Genomic DNA, 23,994 nt, shown 5'->3' on the forward strand with positions numbered 1-23,994 from the left:
GTTCACAAACAGGTGGTAGTTATTTATCCAAATTGTTCACCAAAACTGTAGCCATTACTGTATAAACATAAATTGTACTTGTCTAGTATTACATTATGATTAGGCTTCCCTGCTATTATCAGGAGCTGAAATTACTTGTAAATGGGCATGCCCACAAAGACATCAATCCCATACTATATACTCCACTTAAATACAAAGGGTTCTGTAAAGGATTTAAATAATAAACTAAATTTGGGAGTACCGGGTAAAGGGGACCAAAAGAAGGGAAGAAGAGGGAAGAGGGAGCAGAAATGAAAGGGGAAAAGAGAAGAAGTGAAAATAATCTATGTGTGTCAGTAATCTTTAACTTATTTTCAGGTCAGTTAGTTGGTAACAAAGTCTTCACCTCACACTTGGAATTCTCTTGCCTCAATTAAAAAAATTAAAAGCTCAAAACAGCCAGGCAGTGGAGGCGCACGCCTGTAATCCTCAGCACTCTGGGAGGCAGAGGCAGGCGGATTTCTGAGTTCGAGGTTAGCCTGGTTCTGAGTTCCAGGACAGCCAGAGCGCCAGAGCTATACAGAGAAACCCTGTCTCCAAAAAACCAAATCCAAAAAACCAAAAAAAAAAAAAAAAAAAAAAAAGAAGTTCAAAACATGAATATGGATCTCACTTTAAGAATAATAAATTCATCTTGAGAAATACCTGCTTCCTATTTATATACAATACCATCAGCATCATCTCTAATCACCACTCTAATCATCTCTGTCTCCATTCATTTTAACTGCCAATATGTTGCATGAGTTTAAAGACTCTTGTACTAGGCAGATATATTCCTGCATATTGACAGGAAGATTGAGCTCAGTTACATACTGGAGTCTGAAGGTAACCAGGGCTGTATGAGACCATATCTCAAAGTTTCAGAAGGGGTGGGCAAGCTGAAAAGATGGTTGTGTCAGTAAAGAGCTTGTTTTTTGTTTTTTGTTTAGATTTATTTATTTAATATATATATGAGTATACTGTAGATGTTTACACCAGAAGAGGGCATCAGATCCCATTACAGATGGTTGTGAGCCACCATGTGGTTGCTGGGAATTGAACTCAGGACCCTGGAAGAACAGTCAGTGCTCTTAACCGCATATGCAACATAAAAGCCTGGGTTCAATCCCCAGGACCCATATAAAAAGGCTGAAGAAAAAGAGTAAAGAAACCTAATTTTTCCCTTAAACATGACAATTTAAAACAAACAAAAGTAAAATTTAGCAACAATCTTTAAGCTTTCTACCCCAACAAGTAATATACACAGAGTACCCAAGTCTTGGTCTATAATATTCTCTGACAAAAAGGACCCTGTACTCTTAGAAGAGGTGACTAATTTAATACTGAGGCAGGAAATACTAAAAAGAAAACCTGATGCGGTGTGTCAAAGGAACATAGTTGACTTTATAATGACCAAGGCTGAATGGGAACAACAAAATGGGAGTAGTACTGGGATCATAGGCCAGAGTTTAAAACCAATATCCTGAGTCTAAACCAGTACTCATGAGGAGCAGCAACCTCCTCCTGGACGGAGTACAACATGAAAGGGAGAGAGAAACCCAATTAACATCACCTAAGCTAGGAAATCATGATTAGTACTAACAGTATTAAGTCAAGTTGATACCACAGACCTTGATACAAAGTAGTGAATGTCACCTAGCTTTCCATCTTCCTCCTGAAGACCATAACCCATTCTAATGAGAAATGGCAAGACAAACTCAATTGAAGTACTGTTCTGCAGTACCAACACTCCTGAACACCTTGACAACCTAGCAAACAAGGAATTTAAGAAAATGGTCACAGCCAAGAAACCTAACTATTAGGAGTCTTTAACAGGAAAAGGGTCTTATGTAAGGATGATGGAAGTCTAAACCAGACTGAGAAAGAAAACAATCCTGGTGTTTATATGGGAAAAATATCTGGATATGGAAGGAAACTGGGGGGGGGGGAGGATGGGAGCGGGTTTGACAGTACTGGGCTGGAGAGGGGAAACTACATAAATAGCAGCAAAGCACATGATATGCATGTGTGGGGCTGGCATAATGAAGACCACTATTTTCTATACTCTGAAAAATACTTAAAAATTGAAGAAGCCACAGTAAGTTATGGATGCTGATTAGTACTACTGTATACATGAATTACAACAAATGTGCTAGACTAATGTATTACCAGGTATGGAACTTATGGGGACTCTCTACCATCTTCAGTTTCTGTGTGTCCTCTGTTGGTTTTCTGTTGCTGTAATAAAACACTGACTGAAACCAACTTGGATTTGCCTTAGTTTAATTACAGTCCACCATAGAGGGAAACCAGGAAGGAGCTCAAGGCAGGTACCTGGAGGCAGAGGTCATGGAGGTATCCCAATTGCATATTTACTTATGCAACCAATGACTACCAATCATCCTGGGATAGCATGGCTCACATCAAGAAAATGCTTGCCAGACATGCCCACAGGCCAATATGATTAAGACAATTCCTTAACTGAAGGTCCCTTTTCCCAGGTAATTCTAATCTGTGACAAAAACTAGCACATTATAATGTCAACGAATATGCTGAAACAAATATAAAATCTTTAGATTGGCATATTCACAAAAAAAAATTTTGATGCAATTGCAAATTACCTTTATTCAAGAAACTAAGATGGGTGTTTTGATGTGGTCAGAGAGTTTACCTAATGTTTATAATAAAACACTTAAATGGCTAGTGCTATAACACTGTATAAGCATTAAAACAAACACAAAAACAGGGCCTTATTTACAAAAATTTCCTCAATACAGAAATATCTATTTCTCCACCATATAGCCACTATTTTCCCCAGAGCAATATTCAGAAACAAATCTGGAAAGGGACATAATTTATGACATAGTCTTTTAACGTTCTAGTAACAAGCAGTATCATTTCCAACTTAAAAGAAGATTATGTGGTCCCTCATTAAAGTGGTGGCACACGCCTTTAATCCCAGCACTTGGGAGGCAAAGGCAGGCCAGCCTGAGTTCGAGGCCAGCCTGGTCTACAGAGTGAGTTCCAGGACAGCCAGGGCTATACAGAGAAACCCTGTCTCGAAAAAAACAACAACAACAACAAAAAAAAAAAAAAAAAAAAAAAAAAAGCTTCTTCCACTGTGTCACTGTGTTACCCTCAGAAAACAATTTTTCCTGTTACTTTATGGGAGGGACAACAATGACCAACTCTAACAAGTTCTTATTCATATTCACAGAAACAAAGCTAACATTTCTGACCAAATTACAAAACTTTAGCAAATATATATATTTGAAACAACCTTCTTCCTTATTTTGTAAATGAGAAAAGGAGACCTGCCCAAGTGGCACGGAGTAAGATCAACAGCTGGAAGGTGGATGAAGATTAAGTTCAAAGTTATCCTTGGCTACAAGGTATGATATGATCTAGGCAGCCTGGTCTACACAGCATACCACAAAAGCCAAGAAAGATGACACACACTTTATTACCTGCACTTAGGAGGAAGAAGACGAATGATCTAAATTTGAGGCCAGCCTGCTCTGTAGAGTGAGATTCAGGAGAGTCGGGGCTACATAGTGAGACACTGTATAAAGATTTTTTAAAAATTGTAAAAAAAAGTAAAAAAAAAAAGTACAACAAACAAACAAACAAACAAACAAAAAGAAAAACCAGGTGGTGACTGTACACACCTTTAATTCCAGCACTTAGGAGGCAGAGGCAGGGGAGTTAGTTGGAGGTCAGCCTGGTCGAGTGAGTTCCAGAACAGCCAAGGCTACACTGAGAAACTCCATCTTGAAAAAAACCAAAGGAAAAAAGTGGAAAAAGGGACAAATTATTTCCACAAAGTGTCTTCTGTCCTACACACACACACTTATGACTCACATGCACGCACATATGCACACAAAAACTAAGGAGTAGAATAAGGTAATATTACAATTCTCATCAATTTTTATGCTAAGAATGCTTCAAAAACACAAGTCCAGCCATACACTTAGTAGAAATGACAACAAACAAGCTATCCTTTTACAAATTGCATTGCCTATCAGATGGATTTATGCCTCATAATAACTACATTATTCTACCCTAGCAATGTACAACCCTGGCTAAGAATAACATCAACTTTAATTCTGTACAAGTAGTAAAGTATTAGATGCTTTCAAAGATGAAATTTAATCTTTGGTTTTGGTTTGGGGTTTTTGGGTTTGTTTGCTTGTTTGTTGGGGGCTTGGGGGAGGGGGCTGTTCAAGATAGGGTTTCTCCTTGTAGCGGTGGCTGTCTGGAGCTCACTCTGTCGACCAGACTGTCCTCAAACTCAGAGATCTACCTGCCTCTGGCTCCTGAATGCTGGGATTAATGGTGAGAACTACCGCTGCCTGGAACTTAATTTTAAAATGAAAATAACAACAGATCTGAAGCCTGTCTCGGAAAAAAAAACAAATACAAAAAACAAAACAAAACAAAACAAAAACAAGAAAACCAGATCTGAGATGGAGGCCAACCTAGTCTACAGAATGAGCACTCTGTAGAATCCTAGAACAACCAAGGCTACACTGAGAAACCCTGTCTTAAAAACCCAAAAAAAAAAAAAAAAAAAAGGAACATTTAATTTACCATTTTACAGTATACAGTTTTTTTGGTATCCAGCTTTAAACAAAAAGTTAAAAGAACAAGTTGGGCTTTATTAAGAGATTTTAATACTGCTTCTGAGTACTAGGTAGATAAAGACTCAGCAAGAAAATAAGGCACATACAAGATCTAGGAATGTGGACTTCTCAAAGGACTGTCCAGGCATTCAGTATTTCTCAACAGGTTCAAACTGTCCTCAGTAGTATTTAATAAGCAGCACACAAACCTATATGTAAAGCCACTTAGAACTCACTTAAGATGTGATAGCCAAAGCCCAGGTCCTACCTTCAATTGAGCCCCTTTATCATTCTAATCCTTCTACACGTGGCCAGGCCAGAGTGCAGATGCTAAGCCAAGCACCTTTCACCTTCTTCTACATATCAGTAGTATTCTATCACACAGAACACTCACCCTATTGCCCTAAATATAACCACAAAGTCAGGACTATTGTGAGCTTGGCCTGTCAGACATAGCCTTGTCTCAACAAACAGAACACTGAACACTACTTAGAAAAGAATGATCTCACCCTACTAACTGGCCAACTTTATAAAAAAGCTTTTTGTTACAAGCTGTGATAACCCAGAAAAACAGATCTATTTTTACTCTAATGAAAAAAAGAGGAAAAGAACTCGTAGGGAGGAAAATTCACATAGTAAAATTTTTTAAATCACTTATTTTAAGAGTTTTCTCCTTTCTTTGGTCTCTAGCTACAACTGAAATAAAATAAGGCTTTCAGAGATGTTTGATAAAACAAAAAACCTAAATTGTCCTCATATTCTATTCCAAATATTAAAAGATTCCAAACTTTTTTGGGTCTGAGTGATATTTTTGTTTGATCTTGGTTTTTGAGATAGGGTTTCTCTGTATAACAGCACTGTCTGTCCTAGAACTTTGTAGACCAGGCTGGCCCACCTCAGAGACCTACCTCCCTCCACCTCTCAAGTGCCAAGATTAAAGGTGTGATCTGGCCCTAATTCTTTTTAAATAAAAAAATTTAAAACCAGGAATGATGGTAAGTACTGTAAGACTTGGGGAGCCTTAATTTACCAGAGACCCCCTGAGTGAACAACGTGGAGACAGGGATAGATGCAAAAAGCATGACTGGGTAATGGGCCTTTATTCAGTTCCAGAGGATCTTCTACCCTCCACAGACACCAAACACTAACTCCCATACAAAACTCATGTGTGCAAACACACATATATACACATTACTATTTCAAAAGATTTTAAGAGTCTTGAGCCGGATGTACTAACACATCTTTCTCCCCACAAACACCCCTATCCCCACACCCTTCTCACAATGCAGAGATCCACCCACTTCTGCCTCTGTTTCTGGAAGTGCAGGGACTGAATGTATATGCCACCATCCTCAGCAGCATCTTTAATCCCAGTGCTTGGAAAGCTAAGACAGGAGAACTACTAGTTGGAGACTAGAATTATGACTCACAATTTGAAATTTTCAGTCCTAATAAACACTGTGGAGAGCTTTTTGGGGTGCCCTTGGCAGGAGTCTGACATTGGACAAGGACAAGGAAACGGGCAGCTTAGCCGGAATCTGACATTATGGCATGACAAAGAAGTAAATCCAGGCAGGAATCTGAAGTTAAGGTGGGACAAAGAAGCAGGCTTCAGTCATGATTATGACTTCAGGCTAGGGCTAGGAATTGGGCTCAGACATTCTGATCATCCTTAAAAACAGTGATCAACAGAGTGATCACGGGTCTTATTTGTCTTGCTAGTTCCCTGACTATTTGTGTTTATTGTCTTGCTTGATTTCCTCATTGTACTACTTGTCCTTAATACCTGCATGAAATTAAAATGGTATAAAAGTGGATTGGAAAAAATAAACCTGCCTTCGGTCCAAGAATTGACTGAGGCCATGCTGCAATTTTGTCTAATTGTCTCTTTCTTTAGACAATCTCTTAACAGGTTATAATTAAAAGTAGCCCAGACATGGAAGTGCAGGTCTATAATCCCAGCATTTAAAAAACTGGAGCAAGAGGACCCCAAGCCTAGGCTATATAGACAGTTAAAAGCCAGTCTAAGCCACAAAGAGACTATGCGTTTAAATAAACAAACAGGAGCTGGAGAGATGGCTCAGCAGTTAAGAGCACCGACTACTCTTCCAAAGGTCCTGAGTTCAAATCCCAGCAACCACATAGTGGCTCACAACCATCCATGAGATCTGACACCCTCTTCTGGTGTGTTTAAAGACAGCTACAGTGTATTTACATATAATAATAACTAAATCTTTGGGCTGGAGCAAGCAGGGACTGAGAAAGCAAGGTTAACCAGAGCAAGCCTGGCCAACCAGAGTGAGCAGGGTTGACCGGAGCTAGCAGAGGTCCTAATTTCAATCCCCAGCAACCACATTAAGGCTCACAACCAACTATGGTGTAGTTATATACATAAATAAATAAATCTTGAGAGAGAGAGAGAGAGAGAGAGAGAGAGAGAGAGAGAGAGAGAGAGAAAGAAAGAAAGAAAGAAAGAAAGAAAGAAAGAAAGAAAGAAAGAAAGAAAGAAAGAAAGAAAGAGTGACAAGAGATCCCCCTGCTTCTGCCTCCCAAGTGCTGGGATTGAAAGTGTGTGCCACAACTCCCCCAGCTGTGCTTAGCTTCTTTATCGATCCCATCTGTCTTGGTTCACATGCCCTTCCTTCACCTGAACTCTACACCAGCACCCTCAATTCTTTTTTGAGACAGGGTCTCATCATGAAGTCCAGCCTATCAAGTTCACTATGAGGATGACTTTGAATTGCTGATCCTCCTGCCTTCATCTCCCATAACCTAAAATTACAGCTGAACGCCACTAAACTGGGTGTACCAGTTTCTTAACAGAACCGAGTCTTTCAATCAATCCTCTAATTTCATAATCCAATTTCTAGTCACCAGAATCACTGTCCTAAAAATGTGATTCCCTCAAACAATCTTAAAGCCAAGAAGGGTATCATGAACATGGCAGAGTCCTTTCCCAGTCTTGGGGGGGTGGGGGAACCATGGTAGCCCAAAACAAGGTACCAAAGCCAAGATGATGAGGAAGAAACTAATAGAAGATGTGGCTTGGTCAAACTTATTTAACTCATAAGGTATCAGAAGATAATGATCTCTATTTTGTGAAAGGGACATTTTTCAAGGACATGTGTGTATACATGTTTGAGTGCACATGTGTATATATGTACACCTATGTGGGAGGTCAGAAGTCAACTTGAAGTGTTGTTCAAGCAGTGTCCACCTTGTTTTCTAAGACAGAGTCCCTTACTAGATTAGGTTGGCTACCCAGTATGCCTCAATGATCATCTGTCTCCAGTGTTGTGTTTTATAAAAAAATAGGAAAGAAAGGGCAGGGATATGTTTGATGGAGTCATGGTATGGTGTGGGGGGAAAGGGTGTGCTTCTCCTGGGCCATGCTAAGGCATCCTTCCCCATGAGGTACCAGCCACCAGACAGAATAGTATAGAAGAGTTTATTCAGGGCATGAGAAGGGGACTTGAGAAAAAGGGGGCAGGAGGGAGGGAGGGAGGGAGGGAGGGAAGGAGGGAGGGAGGGACAACAAAAATTTTTTTATGCTCTCTTATCAATTTGACCCCAAAAAAAACCCAAACAACAACAAAAACCTAAAGTGAAATCAATTTCTTGTGTACAGGTGAGATAGCTCATCAAGTAAAGGTGGCGCTTACCATCAAGACTAACAACTTGAGTTTGCTCCCTGGAACCTTCATGGCGAAGGAGAAATGACTACAGTTGTCTTATTACACTACACACACCCATGCCATAGTACATACAAAATAAAATGTAATATACTGTCTTAAATTTTATAACCTTAAACACAAAGAACTTGTGACTGTGAGTTCAATTCCCAGGCCTTGCATGGTGGAAAGAGACTCTTTACTTCTATGACCCATCCCCCACTCATCTGTCTATTGTTTAGGTGGGTGTGTGGTCCTGTACAAGTCATATTTATGCCTGTTACATGAAGCTAGATAGGTAATACTAAAAACCCCAAATATAAAGTATTTCTTTATATTAAATATATATATCTGAACTTCTGAAAATGTGGAAAAACTATGGAAAAGATTTAAATAATTCTGGATTGTGTTTTTGCAAATTCTAGCAAATTAATGATAGGGCTCACTGAAACAAACTATTAGTATCTCCTATTTTCTCCAAAAATGAAGAAAGCCATTATTATCTTTTTTGAAGAGTATAATGACCCCTTTTCAAATATTATGAAAAATATGAGCAAAAATTTGTCAAAAAAGCATGAGCCAGGCTTTATAGAAGCACATGCCTACAATCACAGCTCTTAGAAGATAGAGGTAGAAGAAGCAGGAATTCAAGTCTTGCATAGTAAATTCAAGGCTTTCCTGGGCTATGTGGTGGGAGCAGAGGTTCATACTTATAATTCCAACACTACCACAAGCATGAAGCCAGCCTAGACCACAGTGTAAGGCCATTATCTTAAAACAGAAAAGCATTTTGATAGTATATATATGGCCTGGAGAGATGCCTTAGCGATTAAGAGCACTGACTGCTCTTCCAGAGGTCCTGAGTTCAATTCCCAGCAACCACATGGCAGCTGACAACCATCTGTAATGAGATCTGATGCCATCTTCGGGGGCATCTTAAGACAGCTACAGTGTACTTACACATAACAAATAAATAAATCTTTGGGGAAAAAAAAGTAAAACTTTCACAAAGCAATTGAATAAATATATCAAAAGTTTTAAATTTATAAATCTTTTGATTCAGTATATATACTAAAGAATTTTAGCATAATGTGCCTGGTATTATTGGTACATGCCTATAATTCCAGCACTTTGGAGGTGGAGCCAGAAAAATCAAAGAGTTAAAAAAACAGCTCTAACTATAAGAGACAGTCTCAAAATTATTATTATTATGATGATGGTGATGATGATCATCATCATCATCATCAACATATGCAAACACATATCTATCTACCTTACAATGTAAAGAAGTTTGGAAGCTAGATAAAGCAAATCTGTGATCTAGTATTGTAATCTAGTACTAGGCAAGCTAAGCAGAGTATGGTGAATTTGAGGCCAGCCTGGGCTACTACAAAACAAAGCCCTGACTCAATAAGAATGTGAAAGAAATGTTTAATTTTCACACATTTGTGGTCTTAATGTAGAATTGTACAGTCACTTTGTCTAGCAATTCCAGGTTAAAAATAGGTACCAAAAAAAATTTGGCTCTAGGCTCAGAGAAGACCAAGGTGCAACTTTCTTTGGTCAGCCCAAATCCCAGTTCATCCTGGTCCAAACAACACCAACCTTCTCCACCATGCCACAGGAGTTGAAGCCCAATAATATCAAAGTACATCAGAAGTGAGGTCAGTGCCACATCCACCTTGACCTTGATCAAAAAGAGAACGAGGAAAGAAAGTGGTGATAATATCAAGGCAACTGGTTAGAAAGATCTGAGAATGACAGGGAAACTGACCACTCAGAACAGCCCAGGTAAGGTAAGTTGTACTCTACCTTTGCCCTAACCATTAGAGCCCTCATCAAGCCATGAAGAGTGAAAGAAGAAAACAAACAAACCATGAAACAGTGTAAATTTTGATGAGACTATCAACATTGCCCAACAGGTTGAATACCTATCTTTAGCCAAAGATCTTTCTAAATTATTAAGTAGATCCTGAATATTACAATCTATAGGTTGTAATGTGGATGGCCATCACCCATAATAAGTGGTATTGACCGTAGCCTGGTCTTGACTACTTTGTGAGTTCTTTTTTCCACCCTTTATCCACCAGGTTTCACTCACTAACACTAGACAGGAAAGAAAGGATAGAGAGGTGAGAGAGGAAAGGGAGAGAGGAAAGGGAGAGAGAGAGGGAGAGGGAGAGAGAGGGAGAGACAGGGAAAGGGAGGGAGGGAGGGAGGGAGGGAGGGAGGGAGAGAGGGAGGGAGGGAGAGAGAGAGAGAGAGAGAGAGAGAGAGAGAGAGAGAGAGAGAGAGAGAGAGAGAGAGAGAGAGAGAGAGAGAGAGATCCCAGGATCTCTCTTGGTTTTTGGTTTTTTTTAGGGTTTCTCTATGTGGTCCTGGCTGTCCTGGAACTCTGTAGACCACGCTGGCCTCGAACTCAGAAATCTGACTGCCTCTGCCTCCCAAGTGCTGGGATTACAGGCGCGAGTGCCACCACGCCCGGCCTGATTTCTTTCCTTTTGTTTCTTCTTTAAGCACAACCAACTCCATCTCCAGGGGCCTAGTATTTATATACCTCCCCAGAATTCCAAATGTCACACAATCCCAAAAACTATCTGCAGCTGACAAAACCACTCCTCTGCTAGAGCATGAGGCAAATCACAGTTGCAGCAAACAATCCAAAGCAGCTCCATATCCCTATACCTGGGATTAAAACAAAAAGTACATTCTTATATTTCTGTTTTGAAAGAAACTAAAATTCAAGAATTCTCACCACAATGCTAGTGGTGGCATGCTCAGCAACTAGAAAATATTTCAATAAAACACCATCTAGCCAGGCATGGTGATACACAGTTTTGATCCCATTTCTGGCAGAGGCAATGGATCTCTGTGAGTTCAAGGCTAGCCTAGTTTACAGAGCTAGTTCTAAGACAACCAGAGCTACACAGAGAAACAATGACAGGGATGGGAGGGAATAGATGTTCAACATAAATGAAACTGCTTCCTTAGATATATAAGCTGCAAGACAACCACAAGGGAGAAGATCCTGTCAAAAAAAAGAGACTTCAGCTATGTAAGATTCATACCTGTAGGGGCTGGTGAGATGGCTCAGCCATTAAGAACACTGTCTGCTCTCCCAAAGGTCCTGAGTTCAAACCCCAGCAACCACATGGTGGCTCACAACCATCCCTAATGAGATCTGACCCCCTCTTCTGGTGTGTCTGAAGACAGCTACAGTGTACTTACATATAATAAATAAATAAATAAGTAAATAAATCTTAAAAAAATTAAAAAAAAAAGATTCATACCTGTAACCTCAGCACTTAGAAGTGGTAGGATCAGGCTAGCCCAGAAAAAAAAAGTATTATAAAACAGGAGAGTTAGAAGAAAAACCAGAATATAGGACTGGAGATGTAACTCCACTGGTAGAGTGTTTGACTAATATTCACCATGTCATGGGTTCAAATACTAATACCTCATAAAACTAGGTGTGGTGGTTCAAACGTGTAAGTGTAATCCTAGAACTCTGGGAGTGAGTGGCCAAAGGAGGATAAGAATTCCAGTCCATTCTCCACTACATAGTAAATTGAGGTTGGCCTTAACTACTGCAGACCCTGTCAAAGGGAAAAGAAAGGTAGGGAGCAAGCAGGAGGAAGTACAGAAGACAAGAGGGATGGAAAAAACATTTTGGAAAAAAAAGTGGAACATTTTGGAGAGAAGTAGAGAAAGAACGATCTCTCCCAAGTCCAAGAGTAACAAAAATTATAGCCAAGAATAGTGTCTGACTAGTTGGTTTCATTGTTTTGGTATTTATTATTACTGCAAGCACATATATGTGAATGCAGGCCAAAAGTGCCCAGAGGCCAAAAGCTTTGGACCCTCTGTGGATAGAGTTATTGGTGGTTGTGGCCCCAATATTGGTGCTGGGCACTCAGCATGAGCAGTATACACTTTCGACTAATGAACCATCTCTCCAACCCTGTTTGTTTTTGGTATTTTGTGGGGTTGTTTATTTGTTGCTGTTTTTTCAAGACAAAGTTTCTCTGTATAGCCTTGGCTTTCCTGGAACTAGCTCTGTAGAGGAGATGGACCTGCCTCTGCTTCTGCCTCCCAAATGCTCGGATTAAAGGAGTAAGTATGTCACCACTTCCCACACCTTGTTTTGTTTTGAGATGGGATCTCAAATATTCCAGATTAGCCTGAAACTTATCAATTCCTTGACACAGGATGAACAGCCAACATAGCCAATCGCATTACAATTCTATTTCTAGGTTTGTGAAAGAAGTACTTTATAAGTGAGAGAACACATTTCCCTAAAAAATAATAATAAATGTATGGTTCCTACTGTCTCTGATCCTACTGCTTCAAATCTCAGAAACAAAGAGGAAGACATACAAACAGTGATGGAATTTGGGAGATTACCTTTCATGGACTTCAGGAAACATTTCACAACAGGAAAAAATAGACTTAGGCAGGCAGGATGGTACTTGCCTGTAACCAGGCACCTGAAGGCTGACAAGAGGATCATCAGATGAGGCCCATGTCACTTGAGCTACATAAATGAGCTCAAAGACAACCCTGGGACATTAGTAAGAACTTGTAGAACAATAAATAAATATGAAAAAAGGGAGGGGAGAAAGGAAGGAAAGAGGGCAGGCAAAAAATTATAACTACAAAAGCCTGATGACACAGGGCAGTGGGGGTGCACGCCTGTAATCCCAGCACTTGGGAGGCAGAGGCAGGTGGATTTCTGAGTTCCAGGCCAGTCTAGTCTGGTCTACAGAGTGAGCTCCAGGACAGCCAGGGCTACACGGGGAAACCCTGTCTGGGGGGAGCAGGGGGTGAAGCCTGATGACCTGACTTTGATTCCCAGAACCCGGTGAAAAAAAAAAACCAACCCCCAAAAAGTTGACCTCTGACATGGCCTCTGACACTCAAGTGCACATCTCTTTTCTCTCTCCCCTTTCCTCTCTCTCCCCCCTCTCCCTCTCCCCTCTCTCCTTCTCTCCCCCTCCCCCCTCCCTTACAAAAAAAAAATCAAATCTAGCATGGTGGTAGCGACTTACACCATTAAACCCAGCACTCAGGAGGCAGAGGCAGGTGGATTTCTTTGAGTTTGAAGCCAGCCTGATCTACACAGCTAGTTCCAAAATATCCAGGGCTACAGAGAGAAACCCGGTCTCAGATTTCTCTGTGTTTAAAAAAAAAAAATCAATAACTAAGGAGTGGGACTTCCCTTCAGTACTATTTTCCAAACCATTAGTGGCATTATGCTCCACTAAATTCCACAATGGCACAATTACTTCAGCATTAATTAAATACAATTAGGTAACAGGAAAGGAAAGCAAAGCACAAGAAATAAATATTGGTTGCTAGGTGAGGTGGCGTATACCTTTAGTTCTAATACTCCTGAGGCAGATGCAGGTGGATCTCTGAGTTCTAGGCCAGGCTGGTCTACAAAGTTAAGTTCCAGGATAGCCAGGGAATCCAATCCCCTGGAACTAGAGTTATAGATGGTTGTAAGTCAAGTAGTGTAGTTCTTTTTATTTTTTTAAAGATTTATTTATTTTATGCATACAGAGTACACCACCATTGCTCTCTTCAGACACATCAGGAAGGCATCAGACCCCATTATAGATGGTTGTGAGCTACCATACGTTTGCTGGGAATTGAATGAACTCAGGACCTCTGGAAAAGCAGTCAGTGCCCTTAACCTCTGAGCCATCTCTCCTGTCCAGTAGTACAGTTCTTAATAATCTAACATGTACACAGCTCCAGGTTTGATTCCTGGCATGGCAAAGGCAGGGAGGACCAAATTTTTTAATACAGAACTGGCAAGATGGTTCTGCTAGGTAAAGAAGCCTGAATACCTCTGTTGTATCCCTGAGATCCACATGGTGAAGAGAGAAAGAAGTAAATCCTGCAAGTCATTCTCCAGACTCTATACACACACCATGATAAGCAGCCATACAGGCACAAATGCATAGAAACAGACACACACAAATAAAATGTGTCTTTTAATCTGAATACATCTCTCCAAAGATTATATACAAATGGTTAATAAGCAGTTTAGTCATAAGGAAAATCAAAAACAAAATCCTGAGATACCACTTTATCCCTATTAGGAGGTAATCAGAAAGACAAGGTTCTGTGAGAGACGTGAGAGAACTGGCACCTTCACACACTGTTATAGGATTACAAAGGGCACTTGTAAAAGGAAAGCTTGGCATTTTCTCAAAAGGTTAAACATGGTGACCATATGACTGAAATGAAAGCCAAGGCAAAGCTGTTCACACCTGTAATCCCAGCTACTCATGAGGCTAAAGTAACAAAATACCAAATTAAAGACTGGGTTTTGTAGCAAGAACATACTTAGAGGGAGGGAAACACTTTATGCAAAAAAATATAAGCATATAATAGATAAAAAGTTAAAAAGACCAATTTTTAAGATTTGTTTATTTATTTAATGTATATCGGTACACTGTAGTTGTACTGATGGTTGTAAGCCATCATGTGTTTGCTGTGAATGAAGTCTGCCCCACTCAGTCCTGGCCCGTCCAGGCCTAAAGATTTATTTATTATTGTATCTAAGTACACTGAAGCTTTCTTCAGGCACACCAGAGGAGGGCGTCAGATCTCATTACGGATGGTTGTGAGCCACCATGTGGTTGCTAGGATTTGAACTCAGGACCTTCAGAAGAACAGATAGTGCCTTTAACCACTGAGCCCTCTCTCCCACCTAAAAATCAATACTTGATGTGCAAGTTTTCTCTCCCTCTCCCCTCTCCCCTCACCCTCTCCATTTCCCTTCTCTCTCACATACATACACACACATACACACACCACATACCTAGTCCTCTCTACCTGAACCTCCTCCCTTAAACTCAAAAAACACTTAACCTGCCACCCAAAACAATACTAACTGACTCAACTAAGCATTTTTCCTACTAAAACATGACTCAGGGCTCTCCTGTATTTTCTCAAGGTGATTCTATTCCTGAAGGAAATAGGTTAAGCCAAATGAGCTGCCTGACCAAGAATTCCAAATAGTTTAATAGAATGGAGTTTAGGAATCACTATCAGAAGACACCTTTTCTTAAGGGTGTCTACCCTCCACCATTGCCCATATCACTTATCCCCAATCTCCTCTAAATTTTTCTTGCTCTAGAATACAGATATGCTCTTAAAAATTGGGGCTGGAGAGATGGCTCAGCGGGTAAGAGCACTGACTGTTTTTCCAAAGGTCATGAGTTCAAATCCCAGCACCCACATGGTGGCTCACAACCATTCATAAAGAGATCTGATGTCTAAAGACAGCTAAGGTGTACTTGCATATAATAAATAAATAAACCCTTTAAAAAAAAGACTATAAAATGAATCTTTAAAGAAATTACTTAAAAAAAATTGGGGGAAGTACATTAAATAGGTAGAAGATATAACTATTATTTCACATTTTGTCACAGTAAAGAATCAAGACAGGTATGGTGGTGCATACTTGTAAAACCGGAGTCTGAGGGAAAAAAGTTCAAAACTAGCTTAAGCTAATACCAAGACCCTGTCTGAAAATACTACAAATACACATAAAGACAAAATTCATACCTACCATTAAAAGATCTAGCTATGTGGGGTAGGGACAACACCTGCATTTAATACCAGATCTCTGAGAGCCCAGTGGAGTTCTAGGCAAGCCTACCAAGAGCCAGGCATAGCTGGGCAGTGGTGGCATACACCTTTAATCCCAGCACATGGGAGGCAGAGGCAGGCGGATTTCTGAGTTGAGGCCAGCCTGGTCTACAGAGTGAGTTCCAGGACAGTCAGGGCTACACAGAGAAACCCTGTCTTGAAAAAAACAAAACAAAACAAAACAAAAAGAGCCAGGCATACACAAAGAACCCAGCCTTGAGAAACAAAAACAAAAAGAAACAAAAAGTTTGAAAGATTCCACTATGGACCAAGCCAGCTAGGTAAGTAAAGTATAGCTCTCACCTCTCATCAAATAAACTTTCTGCAATCAATGGAGACTATTACAGAGATGGTCAAATACAGAAAATAAATAATCCCAGTTACTATATCTACAGTACAAGCCCTACTCCTAAGGCTCAGGAAAACCAAGGAAGAAGAGGTTAAAAATAAAGGGCCAGAAGATCAAGATGCCTGCTGCCAAATATCTTCCGGACATAACAGGGAAGCTGTATCCATGAAATGCAACCATAGGGTTGCCTAGACAAGACCTGCATAGTGACAACACATTTCAACCTGGATGAGGAAATTTTACAAGTTCCTCCACCTAGATGAAGAGCTATAAGCAATCAATAGTTCTGAGATCAGTTTTCTGTAGAAAAATGATCCCCCTAAACTAAATCACAAGAATTCAACCTTAAATGTACATATGAGCAACATTAAACAGACTCAGTAAGGTAGGTAGGTAGGTGTGTGTGTGTGCTTGTGTGTGTGTGTGTGTGTGTGTGTGTGTGAGAGAGAGAGAGAGAGAGAGAGAGAGAGAGAGAGAGAGAGAGAGATTGGCATGAGAATTGGAGAGGGAGAAAGAAAAATAGAATTTATTCCAATATAAGAACTCATATATGAAATTCTCAAAAAAAATTTAAACTAAAAAATGTGATTTAATTCCTTAGGACAATGAACACAAAGTGGTGAAGAATATGAGTGTAAAAGGTCAAACAGCTCACTGTTAGCAGAATGGTTCAACTATATGTCTGGACTGATGGTATCAAGAACATCAAAAACTCTGAACAGCAACTCTGAAAAAGGAGGCAAAGGTCAGGCCTTACTTATCAGGCCATGATCCAACCATTTTTTGTTTGTTTATTGTTTGTTTGTTTGTTTAAGCATAGAATAGTTTATTCAGGGCATGGGAGGGGAGTTAAGGGGGTAGTAGAGGCAGAGAAAGGCAGAGAGTAGAGAAGCAGAGGCTGGCCATGACCACATGGAGAGAGGGAGGAAGGGAGGAGAGCCCAAGAGGGGGCCAGAGTGTAGGCAAGTGTGAGAATAAGAGCCATAGTCTGTTTTTTTCCTTTTCTTCTGAGACTGAGTCTCACTACATAGTCCTGGCTGGCTTAAGAACTCCAGATGTAGAGCCTGGAACTCAAGAGAGCTGCCTACCTCTGACTCCTCAATTTTGGGATTATTTTCTAGTTTTCTTGAGACTGGGTGTTATTCTAGCTGAAGTTGGCATGGGACTCACTAGCTAGTTCAAGCTGACCTCAACATTGCACCCATCTTCCCACCCTGGCCTCTCAAGTGCTGAAGCTACAGGTATGAAGCACAATGGTTGGTTTTCATCATTTACTGACCTTGTGATGTTTAAACATAGTATCACTGAGATATTCGAGTAACTGATGCTCACTCACAGAAAGGGAAAAGCAAGTTAAACAAGCATCAGCTCCAGACCTAGAAAAATGGCAAAATATGTCCTCCCATCTCAGTTTGGTCTCACTGTACTGACAAGGCCAACTGACATCAGTATTGTGCAATCATAAAGAGGCAAGATGGAGATTACAGCACAATTTTCAGGAGTCACGTTTCCCTTCCACCAAAAAAGCTCCAGGGATCAAATCAAGTGCCTTTTATTCAATGAGCTATTTCACAGGCCCTTTTTTGTATTTTTCTTCTTTTATTTGGTTTTACTTTATGTCCGAGTGGTTTTGCCTGCATGTATAACTTATATGTCTGGTGCCCACAAAAGGGCATCAGGTCGCCGGTCGCCTAAAACTAGAGTTACAGATGGGTGTGTAAACAGCAAGGTGAGCGCTAAGAACAAAAGTTTAGTCAATTGCAAGAACAAATGCTCCTATCCACTGAGACATTTCTCCAACCCTCTCCTCCCATCTCTTTTTTTAAGTAGAGACTAGGTTTCGTGCATTCCAGGTTGGCCTGTAATATACTCCATAACTGATGACAATCAATATCAGATCCTCTTGCTAGGATCTGGTATGATGTGTCCCATCAGGCCAGATTTATTGGATGCTGCAAATTTATTCCTGTATAGTAGGCAAGGACTCTACTGAGCTACATCCCCGTCCTGGTATTCTTTCTCTAAAAATATAAAGCATCTACATAAATAAAATGTTTCAGAGGAGATAGGGAAATCAAAACACAAATACATTAAACCAAGAAAAGGATAAAGATCTTGCTTCATACAATTCCTAAACAACAAAACAAAAAAAGGAGAAAAGAGGTAACTTAACTACCAGACAAGTACAAACTAGCGTTGAAAAGTAGCAAGAAGGCTGGGGTTTTTTTGTTGTTGTTTTTTGGGGGGTTTTTTTGGATTTTGTTTTTTTTTTTGTTTTTTGGGGTTTTTTTTGTTTTTGTTTTTGTTTTTTTTTTTCGAGACAAGGTTTCTCTGTATAGCCTTGGCTATCCTGGAGCTATCTCTGTAGACCAGGCTGGCCTTGAACTCAGAAATTCGCCTGCCTCTGCCTCCCAGAGTGCTGGGACTACAGGCGTGCACCACCACCTCCCGGCTTGACTGAGAAGTTAAGAGTGCATAGAGTTCTATCTTTTCTCTCTGGTGTATGTGTGTATGTGTATGTGTGTGAATATGAGCACATGAATGCAAAGATATGAATACGTTAGAACTTCAGGTATGCCTTCTACCTTGTTTCAGACAGGGTCCTTTGTCTTTTTGGTTGTTTTGTTTGAGGGGGGTGTTACAGTAATTTCCATCCCCAATAAGTCCGTATTAAAAAAAAAAAAACACAATAAGCTATTATATTTATAAGCTATGTGCCTAGATTGGGCAGATCTAGCACTATACTAACTTATTCCCTGGCTATGAGACCCTTTGCTACTAGCAGTTTTCTCCTGGCCATGTGGTTCCGCTCAACTCTTCTAAAATTATTTCAAAATAAAAGACTTTTTAAAGCTTCATTTCTTGCAGAGTGTGGTGACATGCGTCAGTATTTCCAACACTTTAAGTTGTTTAATGGAAACAGAAGCCTGGCTGTGGTGGTGCACACCTTTAATCCTAGCACTTTAGTGGCAGAGGCAGAGGCAGAGGCAGATCTGGTTCAGGTTTGAAAAGATCTGGTCTACATAGTGAGTTCCAGGACTACACAAAGAAACCCTGACCAAAAAAACCCAAAAAACAAAAAGTAAAATAGAAAAATCTGGAGTCAAGGCCCATCTGGGCTACATAGGTTAATACTATTTCAAAAAACAAAAACCTGAGCTGGAGAAATTGCTCAGTGGTTAAGAGCACTGACTGCTCTCCCAAAGGTTTTAAGTTCAATTCCCAGCAACCACATGGTGGCTCACAACCATCTGTAATGGGGATCCCTATTACCTCTTCTGGTGTGTCTGAAGAGAGCTGTAGCGTACTAGAGTATACAGAAAATAAATAAACCTCAAAAAACAACAACAACAAAACCTTTTGCCATTGTAAAAGGAAGAAAGTGATTGATGGCAGGCTTGGTGGCATGCGCCTCTACTGTCAACACCTGGGAAGCAGAGGCAGGATCATCATGAGGCCAGTTGAAGCCACAGTGAGATAGTGCCTCAAAAAAAAGGTGGGGAATGGTTACATCTACATCTACTTCTCATTTCTGATTGACTTGCACTTAACTACCTATTCTTAACATTAAAATAATAATAATAAGATTGGGAATACACAGCTAAGCAAGCAGCAGAGCTTTCCCCTACCTAGTGCAAAGTTTCAGCCCTTGAACTGAGTGTAGTGTCACCTGAATTCAAAGCCAGCCAGGAATATATAAGACCCTGTCTCAAAAATAATAATCCACAAAGTTTGAAATGACTGTTAACTACAAAAGTCTACAGTCAAAACTGAATCACCAAATTCAAAAGCAAAGTTAGGAAGAACCATTTCTCTAACTAAAGCTAAGCTATCTAGCTATAATACCAAGGCTGAGATATAGCTATGATATTCCCAGGCAAGAAGATGGCTTGAGTCCAGAAGCTTTAGACCAAGACCCCAACCTCAGCAGAAAAAAGAAAATCCAGGTGCTTCCTTCGGTTGTCAGCAAACAATAGAAAATGACTTTAATATAAAATGTAACCTTACTTGTATATTTGAGACTTTAGCACAAGCACACTGTCAAACATATGAAGAGATCTGTTTTTAAACTTAAAAAGAAAGAATATTGGGTACGCTCCCCAAGCTGGGTACGGTAGCATATGCCTATAGTCCTAGCATTTGAAAAGCTTCAGCTGAGCCAGTATGGTGGTTCATGCTAGCACTCAGGAGGCAGAAGCAAGTGGATCTCTGAGTTTTTGGCCAACCTGGTCTACAGAGTTCCAGGACAGCCAGGGCTACAGAGACAAACCCTGTCTTGGGGTGGGGGTGGGGGGTATACATGGACACACACTGATGGTGGATGCTTTTAATCTAAGGCAGCAGATGAATCTCTGAATTCAATGCCAGCCTGGTCTACAAATGGGAGTTCTAGAAAAGTCAGGCTGGGAAAAAGAAAAGAACAAAAAACAAAACAAAGGGAGAATAAGGATGATAAGGATTGCTATGAGCTCAATTGAGGCCAGTCCAGACTATATGGTAAAGTTCCAGGCCAGCCTTGGCTATAGAATAAACCTTGTCTCAAAAAGTCTACAAAAGCCGGGCGGTGGTGGCGCATGCCTGTAATCCCAGCACTTGGAAGGCAGAGGCAAGCGATTTCTGAGTTCAAGGCCAGCCTGGTCTACAGAGTGAGTTCCAGGGCAGCCAGGGCTACACAGAGAAACCCTGTCTCAAAAAAATCAAAATAAATAAATAATAATAGTAATAGTAATAATAATAATAATAAAAGTCTATAGAGGCAAAGGGGCAGGGGCATCTCTGTAGGTTCAAGGACAGCCAGAGCTAGAGAGATCCTGCCTCTGACTCAAAAAAATAAATAAATAAAGCAAGATATAATAACAGTGGGAAGGCCTGACAGCTCAGCAGATAAAAGCACTTGCTGCCAAGCCTGAATTTGAGTTCAATACCCAAACCAGACTGACTCCCAAAGTTGTCCTCTGACCTCCACACTCTTTTTCGAGACAGGGTTTCTCTGTGTAGCACACTCTTTTTCGAGACAGGGTTTCTCTGTGTAGCCCTGGCTGTCCTGGAACTCACTCTGTGGACCAGGCTGGCCTCGAACTCAGAAATCCGCCTGCCTCTGCCTCCCTCTCCCTCTGGGATTAAAGGCGTGTGCCACCACTGCCCAGCATGACCTTCTCTCTCTCTCTCTCTCTCTCTCACACACACACACACACACACACACACACAGACTCAAAGTAAATGTAAAAAATAAGTAAAATAAATGCAATGAGACACACCCTTGCATTTTCATTGCCCTCATTGTAATACTATAATCAACTGCTTTACTGATTAGGCTACCAAGAACAATGTAGATGTTTTTGGCCAGTGGATAATTAAGTCCAATTGTGTACGAGACATCAATACTTTCAACACATACTGAAACCTGACTCATAAATCTCTGCTGCGTTTGCTTTCCATCAGTATATTCGCTTTCATTTAAAAAGGCCCTGGAAGATGGTAGGTACTAGCTCAAAAAAACAATAGCTTTAATGACTTTAAGCTAAGTGCAAAAACGAAATTATGATTGAAATAAAAATATCACCTTTGAAAAGAAATGGTATGGGCCATCAGACTCCATCAACTGAAAAGCCATGAACATACACACCCCAACATGGAGAAAAAGTTACAAAGTTGCAAGTACCTGCTGCCTGGTACAGACAGATAGAGTCTCTCGCTTAGCAACTGCAGTGTTGTCTACAAAACACTCAGCCTGTCATGGTTAGGGCATGACAACTGTTCACCCTAAATCCATGTGCTCAGCTTGGATTCAGGATTGATTTATAAAAATAGCTGCTGCTGTTGCTGGTCTTTGAATCTCTGCGCCGATGACTGGGCAGTGTTACCCTATAGGCCTAGAGCAGCTGTAGTTTCCCTTACCACACCCATCGCTCTGCCTACCCAGCCGAGCTGCTGGCGACCGCCCCCCCCTCCCGCATGTCACCTCCCGCCCCCCCCCCCCAACTCTACACCACACTATTCTCCCTCCTCCTGGGCTGAGTGAGCAAATTACAAGCACAAATATCCCCTGATGCAATGCCACAACCATCCCTGGGAAAGAGCAGAGGCAGTTGCCAAAAGCGCAGCAGTAGGAAAATGGGCGGGAGATACTCGCAGGGAGCAAGAAACACTGCAGAGGCCCTGGGGAGAAATCCTGTAACTGGACCAGCGGAGGGAAAGGAGAATGGGGGATTCCAGCAAAAAGCTGGGTAACACTAATCTTTCCAGAGAAGTACAGGCTACAACTCCGCTCCAGAAGGGGGCGAGTTCTGGATTCCTAAAACGCAAACCTGTGGAGAAATCATCCTCTTCCCCTAAAGCACCAAATGCATTTAATCTACACAATCCAAGAGATAAGCACAACCTCTCAAATACGCCCAGGAGGCAATCTCAAGTAAAGTTGAGTTCCGGCTGTAAACAGTCCAAAAGAGCTCGTCCCCGAGTGCTAAATAAGCCACAATCTCTGCTCCGAGTAACGTTTCCGACCGCCCCGGTCCCTAGGTTTCCGGACTCCGCACCCCTAACGTGACCCCCTTTGCATTCCCGAAGCCAGACACTAGATGCTCGTCAGTCCCCGAAGTGTGCGTGGGCCACGCACACAAGGGCTCGAGCTGGATTCTCCAGACCACCCCTCGGCCCCACCCATAACCCCCAGACAGGACACGCCGAGCTCGCCTCAGCTCCCACACCCAATGTCGCCCCTCCTGAAGCCTGGAGAAACGACCCCAGCGTCCTTCTGCATCCCGGACCCCACCCAAGGGCCCGGGCAGCAGTCGCCCCACGGGGCCGGGGCTCCGCACACGCCCTGCCTGAGGCAAGCCCCTCGGCTCCACAACCTCAGAAAGCCTGAAACAAAATCTCCCGTCCCGCCTCGCCCCCAGCGGTCCCCTCAGAGACTCCGAAGGTCACGCCCGCAGGCCCCCCACCAGGCCCCCTCCCGCAGCCACCCCCGGCTTCCCGGGGGCGACAGCCACCGCCCTTCCCCGCCTCCGGCGCGACCTGCGGGGTCCCCGGCGGCCACCGCGAGAACCTGGGCCGCCAGGAGGAGAGTGAGGAGGACGACCCTCGGATACCGATCACAGCCGCACCTACCCGCCGCCGCCGAGCCCAAGCCGGAGCCGCTGGAAGCCTGGAGAGGGCAGAGAGGAGCCGGGAGCAGCCGGGAGGAGCCGCAGCAGCCACAGAGCTAGCCGGAGGGGCGGGGCACAGGGAGGTGGCCGCTTCCTCGTCGCCCTCTTGAAGGCCGGCACGAAGGCGGGGCGTCCTCGGCGTCAGCGGGTGCCGCCACAACCAATGGGCACCACCGAAGGGCGGGCCGAAGCGCCGCGAACCAATCCACGCCGGACCCTGCTCTCCAACCTCTCGGTGGAAGCGGCACGAGCGGCGGACCGTTGGCAAGGCGCGCGTCGGGGGTCCAGACTGCGGCCTCCCGCCCGCGGATGCCTTAGCGAATGGCGAGCCTCAGGCCGCCTCCGCCGTTCTGAGATGGCCGCTGCTTCCTTTTCCAGCAGAGAGGATGCTAGTGTCAGGGGCACGCGGCCTGCGTGCGGGTCGGCCTGACTGGGCCCTGCCGGCCTTGACTGGTGGGCTCTATGATGTAATCTGGGAGGGGCGTGGGGCGGGGCCTTGGGCTCGCTGCTAACCGCGAGGA

General features: G+C 42.2%; 1 protein-coding gene across 8 annotated transcripts in view; it reads right to left on the bottom strand.

Moving 5' to 3' along the window:
* Positions 1 to 23,870, bottom strand: part of Map4 (microtubule associated protein 4) — a 142,285-nt gene extending 118,415 nt beyond the window's left edge. For 2 of the 8 annotated variants that reach the window (XM_052187160.1, XM_052187159.1), the window contains exon 1: positions 23,436 to 23,867. The gene's annotated coding sequence lies outside the window, so the exon portion shown is untranslated. Of the gene's footprint in view, positions 1 to 23,435 lie in introns of all 8 variants that reach the window. The other 6 variants (XM_052187156.1, XM_052187155.1, XM_052187163.1 and 3 more) reach the window with 5 other exon arrangements.
* Positions 23,871 to 23,994: the final 124 nt, after the last annotated feature.

Source organism: Apodemus sylvaticus, chromosome 7 (genome assembly GCF_947179515.1).
Source record: "Apodemus sylvaticus chromosome 7, mApoSyl1.1, whole genome shotgun sequence".
NCBI lineage: Eukaryota > Metazoa > Chordata > Mammalia > Rodentia > Muridae > Apodemus > Apodemus sylvaticus.